This window comes from Argopecten irradians, unplaced genomic scaffold (assembly GCF_041381155.1).
Source record: "Argopecten irradians isolate NY unplaced genomic scaffold, Ai_NY scaffold_0255, whole genome shotgun sequence".
Classification (NCBI taxonomy): domain Eukaryota; kingdom Metazoa; phylum Mollusca; class Bivalvia; order Pectinida; family Pectinidae; genus Argopecten; species Argopecten irradians.
In genome coordinates this window covers 42,905-50,857 of record NW_027187722.1, presented here as the reverse complement: position 1 = coordinate 50,857, position 7,953 = coordinate 42,905, and the positions used below count along the sequence as shown (strand labels likewise).

At 37.5% G+C, this 7,953-nt stretch overlaps 1 long non-coding RNA gene across 1 annotated transcript; it reads left to right on the top strand.

Annotated features, from left to right (window-relative positions):
• The first annotated feature begins 508 nt into the window (after window positions 1-508).
• On the top strand, window positions 509-3,584 carry LOC138312223 (uncharacterized). The gene is made up of 2 exons (XR_011206887.1): window positions 509-1,909; window positions 2,350-3,584. It is a non-coding gene; the product is annotated as an uncharacterized lncRNA (long non-coding RNA).
• Window positions 3,585-7,953: the final 4,369 nt, after the last annotated feature.

The following is a 7,953-nucleotide window of genomic DNA, read 5'->3' as shown; positions in this document are numbered from 1 at the left end:
TTGGTAAAGGAGAAAAAGTAAGAATTAATATAGATTCAATAAAGATTGGCAAAAATGGTCAAAAACTAGTGGAACTTGCAAACCCCAGACAGTTTGTCAAAATATTTTAAATTGAATATAAAATAGTTATTTATACATGTTTTTTCCATGTGTCATGCTTGCACTATGTATATATTTGTATAGAGCTGTGAAGTGATATAATTGATTCTGTGTTTTCCCCCCCCCCCCTTTTTTTCTATTCTTATTTAATTGTTTATGTTGACCTATAATTACTACCATCCCTCTTCATACCTTTATCCCCCTTTACCTTCTTCCCCTCCCCTATCTGTTTTTTTTTCTTACCCCCTGCCCCTTTTTCATAAATAATAATAAAAAACAATGTAAACAACAATAATAATGTGTATGAGAGAAAAATGCCAGAATGGATGGAAATGGAAAGTAATGTGTATATATACTTACCATGTATGTGGCAAATGTAGTCTTTGTTAAAAACATTGTTTGGAAAATAAAAAATTAAAAAAAAAAGATGGGACAAAAATAGAACAGGATATAGCTATGTTCTTTCTGAATGCAAATATAGAACAGGGTATAGCTAAGTCCTCACTGGAGGAATGGTAAGATGGGACTAATATAGAACAAGTTATAGCTATGTCCTTAATGCTGGAGGAATGGTAAGATGGGACTAATATAGAACACGATATAGCTATGTCCTTAATACTGGAGGAATGGTAAGATGGGACAAATATAGAACAAGGTATAGCTATGTTATTAATACTGGAGGAATGGTAAAATGGGACAAAAATAGAACAAGGTATAGCTATGTACTTACTGAATGCAAATATATAACAAGGTATAGCTCTGTCCTTACTGGAGGATTGGTAAGATGGGACAAAAATAGAACAAGGTCTAGCTATGTTCTTATTGGAGGAATGGTAAGATAGTCCAAATATAGAACAGAGTATAGCTAAGTCCATATTAGAGGAATGGTAAGATAGTCCAAATATAGAACAGAGTATAGCTAAGTCCATATTAGAGGAATTGTAAGATAGTCCAAATATAGAACAGAGTATAGCTAAGTCCATATTAGAGGAATTGTAAGATAGGACAAATATTTAAGCATCATTCTCAATATCTTTTGGGTTTATGAAGTCATAGACAAAAAATGGAAGAAATTTCTTCATAGACGCAAGGACGTACATGAGAAGGATAAGTCACACTGGGTTTGGGGGAAGTCCAAGGCAGGCGCTTTTGTGTTTGTGCACTGACCGTGACGTTGGGCGACGGCTGATTTTCCTTTGATATCCGCCGGCGCAGCCTTTGATGTAGCTTGCGGGTGCGAGGGTTACCGTCTTACTTTCTGAAGCGGGGCCGTCATTTCATGAGCTGTCGATCTTTTTTAACGAAAATTTAAGACATATCCTCTAAATATTCCGTCTTTAAAACAAGTAATATACGTCATGAAATTTAATAAACTTTACAATGGTGTTTCGTTTGACTCGATAAGACAAGTATTTGTTGAGAAAAACGGTTTTTATTCCCGGTTCATAGGCATCTCGCGTGGTGTTTAGTAATGTAAAGAGACAGTCACGAATCCTTCTCACTTATAAATCCTTGATAGACGCGAAGCATTTCTTATCATTGATTTGATAAAATGTGAACATAAAAATATCTAACTATTGATAACTGTATATCATTCACATTAATGATTAACTTATTGTCTCAAATTGCTGTGTTAACTGTATATCATTCATATTAATGATTAAATAATTACCTCAAATTGCTGTGTTGCAGTGGTAAAGAGATGCCAGTATTAGTGTTACTGTTGTTCTGCTCGGAAGGAGATAATGCACAGGACGCCATCTTCCTGGCCTCACGTCTTAATCAGTGGCTCGATCTTGTGGACATGAAGGTTGGTATTCTAACAAGGAAACAATATTATAAAGTGTGTTTTTCTCATGTTGCAGACATTTTATTCAAGATCATCAGAAATCAGTTTTCTTTTACTCAAAAGATTTTTTTTCTAGTATCATTAATAAAAGCCTGATGTTGGATTCAGAGGGACATTTATGAGACCAGGCATAATTAAGCTCATATGAGGAAAATGATAATTGCTGGACGGTCAGAGTAAATAAAATTGATGTTGTCAACTACAAGTTACTCTATTATGATAGAAAATACCGGAGTTATGTGTGTCGGAAATGTTAATTTTGAATTATTCTAATTGTTCATATTTGTAATCATTGAGTTTTCAAGTCTGTTTGTTTCTATAGCATAGTCTGTATTACATGTATTATTCATTAACGAATGAAAAACAATACTGACAGAATGTTTTTTTTTTTTTTTTATCAGCCAAAGAAAAATGAGGAGGGAGAAATAATCAAACCATCGCCAGGCTGGAAAATTCCTCTGTCCTGGCGACATTTATTTGGTGCTAGAGTAGATCAGACACTGTTTCACTGACACAAGTAAGGGCCATCACAGTTAGTCTCATTAATACGAACAATAATGGCAATCGGAAGACAAAATGAATACACCGTACACACTGAATGTATGGTCATGGCACTGAATGTATGGTCATGGCACTGAATGTATGGTCATGGCAATGAATGTATGGTCATGGCACAAGTCAGAAAACGACATGAAACATGTCTCAATCAGGGAATTTCTTCATGATAATGTTTCCATTCACATCAAAGTGTTGAACCTTTGTGGGGTGTGTGCGATTTTTCTACTTTGTGATGTGTGAGAGATGAACAGAAGACTACAACTCACAAGAAGTGTGGATTGAACTGTGAAGAATGCAACAGACAATGAAGTAGAAAGGAATTGATTAATATGAACATGGTACCTGATGTTTTGTGTGCTTTATAATTACATGCTATATGTATCCCAACTCCCTGTTACAATGATGAACAATATATCGATATTAAGTCACAGATTTGACTCTCACAGAATGAAATATCCAGTTTTTGTAATTATGAAACTAGTGAGATGCAGATTTAACATGTCCAGCATAAGAGATATCGAAAGTTTAATCCACTATCCAATTCTCAAACTCTACTCGATTGATATCAGATTTAGAGTCAGGGTATGCATCTCGACTCGACTGATATCAGATTTACAGTGGGGTTATGCATCTCTCCTCGATTGATATCAGATTTAGAGTCAGGGTATGCATCTCTCCTCGATTGATATCAGATTTAGAGTCAGGGTATGCATCTCTCCTCGATTGATATCAGATTTACAGTGGGGTTATGCATCTCTACTCGATTGATATCAGATTTAGAGTCAAGGTATGCATCTCTACTCGATTGAAATCAGATTTACAGTCAGGGTACCCATCTCTACTCGACTGATATATCAGATTTAGAGTTGTGGTAGTGTCAAATTTCTAACACTAAAAATCTGGTAATCATTCTAGTGTAGAGTTTTCCTGTTAGTTTATTGAAATAAAAATTCCACAAGATGTTTATATAATTCTTTCACATGTTTTGAAAACTTATTCTTTATAGTGGAATATGTTGATGTACAATTGTGCACAAGTGTTAACTGGCAGTGATTGCACATAAAAACTTTATACAATGTTTACTAGTTTGTGTTGTACTTGTTGTCCCTATCCTGGCACATCCCACAGGTGATAAGTGTAGTGCGATCACCCATGGGTCTCTGACGATGGGCGCATCCTTGGATATAACAAGAGGCCCATGGGCCTTAACGGTCATTTGAAAATCATTTCAACAAATTCTAACAGGAAGGAGGGAAAACATATATTTGGTGAAATAGACACCGAAACAACGATGTTGAGCAGAGTCACTATACAAAATTTTTTCCTATTCCCAAAACGTTGTTTGATAAAATTTGGTCAAAATTTATTGATCTGTTAATGACTACTAGCTTTTTCAAAACAATTTTGTCATCTTCTACTATCAGGGCCAAGCCTGTCCTGCTCCTTGAGGGTCAGAGTAACCATTTATACATTATACAAAATCTGCTCCCTTTCCCATAAAGATATTTTAGAACAAATCTGGTTGAAATTCTTTCAAACTTAATGACAAGTAACATTTTGAAGGAATTTTCCTCTATTTCCCCTATTGGGCCCCGCACCCATCCTGCCCCAGGGGGGGATCAGAGCCATCATTTATACAAAATCTGTTAAAATTCACCCAAAGATGTTTCTGACCAAATTTGGTAAAAATCCAATGAGAACTTTATGACAAGTAGCGTTTTAAAAAAATTACCAAAATTTCCCCTATTGGGCCCACCTCTCCTGCCCCAGGGGGATCAGAGCCATCATTTATACAAAATCTGTTAACATTCCCCCAAAGATGTTTCTGACCAAACTTGGTCAAAATCCAATAAGAACTTTAAGACAAGTCTATTTAACCTATTGGGGGCCGGCCTTTCAGGCTCCAGCGGTGTCCAGAGTCACACCATTTAAACAAAATCTTTTCCCCTTCCCCTAAGGAAGTTTCAGGCCAAATTTTGTTTAAATCTGTTGAGAACTTTTTGAACTTTTTACGCACGATGATGGACGGTGCATGATGACAATAGGTCATTTTGACCCTTCGGGTTAGATAACCTAGCAAGAGGCCCAATAGGGCCTGTAATGCTCACATGTTTTTTTTTTTAGTAATTATCACAAAGACTCTTACAATTAGAGAGGCCCATGAGGGCCTGTATCGCTCACCTGGTTTTTTTTGTTAGTAATTATCACAAGACTCGACAATTAGAAAAATAAGCAAAATTGACTCCCAAAGTTTAATTTTGAATCACAACCAATACATAGGTTCAGAGACAAAGTAATTTATATGAAAGTAGTAGCCTAATTGACCTTTTTGACCTCGCATCTATTGCCGTCTAAGGCCCCGGGGGTCAGCCCTATCATTTGTACAATTTCAAATCCCAAACCTATAAGGATGCTACCATTGCATTATAAGTGCTCTTCCGTTCTTAGTTGCAGAGAAGAAGTCGTTTATATGGAAATAGCTAAATTAACCCCTTTTGACCCCACCCTTCAGACCCCCGCATTATGAGCGTAATCCCATGTTAAGTTGCAGAGAAAAAGTCATTTATATGGAAATTGACCACTTTTGACCCCTCCCCTCAGGCCCCGGGGGTCAGCCCTATCATTTGCACAATTTGGAATCCCCACCCTAAAAGGATGCTACCATTGCATTATGGGTGCTATACCATGCTTAGTTGCAGAGAAGAAGTCGTTTTATGGAAATTGCCAAATTGACCCCATTTGACCCCGCCCCTTAGGCTCCCGGGGGGTCAGCCCTATCATTTGCACAATTTTGAATCCCCACCCTATAAGGATGCTACCATTGTATTATGGGTGCTATACCATGCTTAGTTTCAGAGAAGAAGTCGTTTATATGGAAATAGCCAAATTGGCCCCTTTTGACCCCGCCCCTCAGGCCCCCCGGGGGGTCAGCCCCATCATTTGCACAATTTGGAATCCCCACCCTATAAGGATGCTACCATTGCATTATGGGTGCTATACCACGCTTAGTTGCAGAGAAGAAGTCATTTATATGGAAAAAGCCAAATTGACCCCTTTTGACCCCGCCCCTCAGGCCCCCGGGAGGTCAGCCCCATCATTTGTACAATTTTGAATCCCCACCCTATAAGGATGCTACCATTGCATTATGGGTGCTATCCCATGCTTAGTTTCAGAGAAGAAGTCGTTTATATGGAAATAGCCAAATTGACCCCTTTTGGCCCCGCCCCTCAGGCCCCCGGGGGATCAGCCCCATCATTTGTACAATTTTCAGTTAGTAGCCCATAAGGATGCTACCAGTCAAATTTTGTTGAAATCCGACCAGCGGTTAAAACTGACTTTAAAGATGCTCCACCGCCGACAAATGTACCGCCGAACAAATTATTTTTTTACTATCAAAAACAGGAGAAGACGATTTAGTATTTTTCTTCAGTTACAAAAGTTACTTACCTTACACCATTACCAACATTGAAAAGTATGAGCTTTTAATTTTACTTCAAGTTAAAAATATGGAAAATAATTAATTGCATCCCGAAAAAAATCCGTGGCACTATATCCTATATGGAATGAAGTACTGATTGCGCATGCACCAAAGGCAAAATATATTATTTTATATTACTTTTTGTGTTAATCAGTCATATATATACACGATAATACATCAATTATTGTTCAAATAATGAATATCATTTATGCTCTGTCGGCGGTGGAGCATCTTTAAGTCATAAATTTTCATATAAATTACATAAGGAGAAAAACTTAAGTTTTGACTTAAGTCTGCACTTTTGTTTCGAGAAATCGGGGCCAGGTCTGGTAACAAAATGGTGTCCGCAAATTCCATGTTTTGAAATAGTTTTCATATGTAGTCCAACACCAGACATCTATCTGCCACAATGTCGACATGTACGTTGAAATTCTTAAGTCTAGTGTCTGCAGGTCAGCTAGAATATCTCGGGCAAATTACAGACCTACTATTGATATCCTGTCAATGGAATATACTGACAGGCGACCAGTTCTCTTGTCGTGTACAAATTCTCACAAATGCATGTGTGTATGATCGCACACAAACTTTAATTTTTCAGACATTTTTTTGTGGAAATCAGCATGGAAGTATTTCTCTCAGAAGATGACTTAATTGACGTAAAATTGCGAGAAAAACATACAGATGCACATGTGATGGCGAGAGTTGGAACTTGGTGAGAACAGGTTGCCTGTAAGTAGTGATATTATTGGACACAAAAACATCTGTTAATTAATAGTGTTGAAAAATTGCATCTGCAAACTTATGTCCAGGACCACAATTATCATATATATATCAATCATACTGATATGTCTGAGTCACATACTGATATGTCTGGACTCAGGAGTATGCCTGGTTGAAGTATATGTTAAAAATAGGATAATATATATGATTTTAAGCCAGCGATGTGGACATCCGAGGTGATGATGTCAGCTGATAACGAGTTCCATTCCCTGTACGCAGGTAAAAGGAGAACTTTCTATAGTGTCTACTACTAGTTGGTATTTGGTAGGTGGAACTATGCGCATTATTTCTTGACAGTGTGTTAGGTGGAATGAGTATGTCGGATGTGGTGTTTCACAAGATTGTGGTGTATTTGAACATCATACATAATCTGGCTTGCATTGGAGTGCAACGAAAAATCCAACCCGATGACCTACACATTTAACAAATCCAATTTTATAAAAGTAGCTGTGCTCTTTAAAGGCTTTACCTTTTAAAAGAACCTATTGATACACTGAACAACCGATTTCGACAAAACAAATGGATACTATAACAATAATTAGTCTCACAAATATGTTAAGACTTTGCAGTCTCATTTAGCACAACTATCAACATTATTTTAAGTGTATCAGGATTGGACTGGGTCGATCATCGGTGAGCAGGTAGCTCAATCGGTATAGCACTTGGCTAGTGTTCGGAGGTTCCCGGGTTTGAATCCCAGTCTGGCTGCTACATTTTCTCCTCTCCTGTACCACAAGTGTAAATCCTGACGGAATGGTAGTTTATTTAATACGGGCCTGTGAGGGCTTTGTCAAGGCTCGTCTGAAAAAATATAAGACCACCAGGTCCACCTTTAATTCCTAAACGAGCAACTAGGTCCAACCAGTAAAACCCTCTAACTCAACTTGATTTGCGCTCTTCTCAGAAGATCTTCAAGCCTATAGACGGAAGAGCTTCCAGAAGTAGAAGAGCTACAATCGAGTGAACGGAAGAATATTCTGAAAATAGAAGAGGGCAAATCGCGTTAGGCCCGTATACATATTACGTCGTATACAGTTAGACGTAGCCCATCAAGGACCAAGGTGCGTTCTGAAGCGCATTATGATGTGTTATATGTAGTATATATATATATAATACAAATGCTTACACTTGTTACTCAGACTGAATATGATATCATTTTGCATGTGACGACTTTCGATCACACAACACA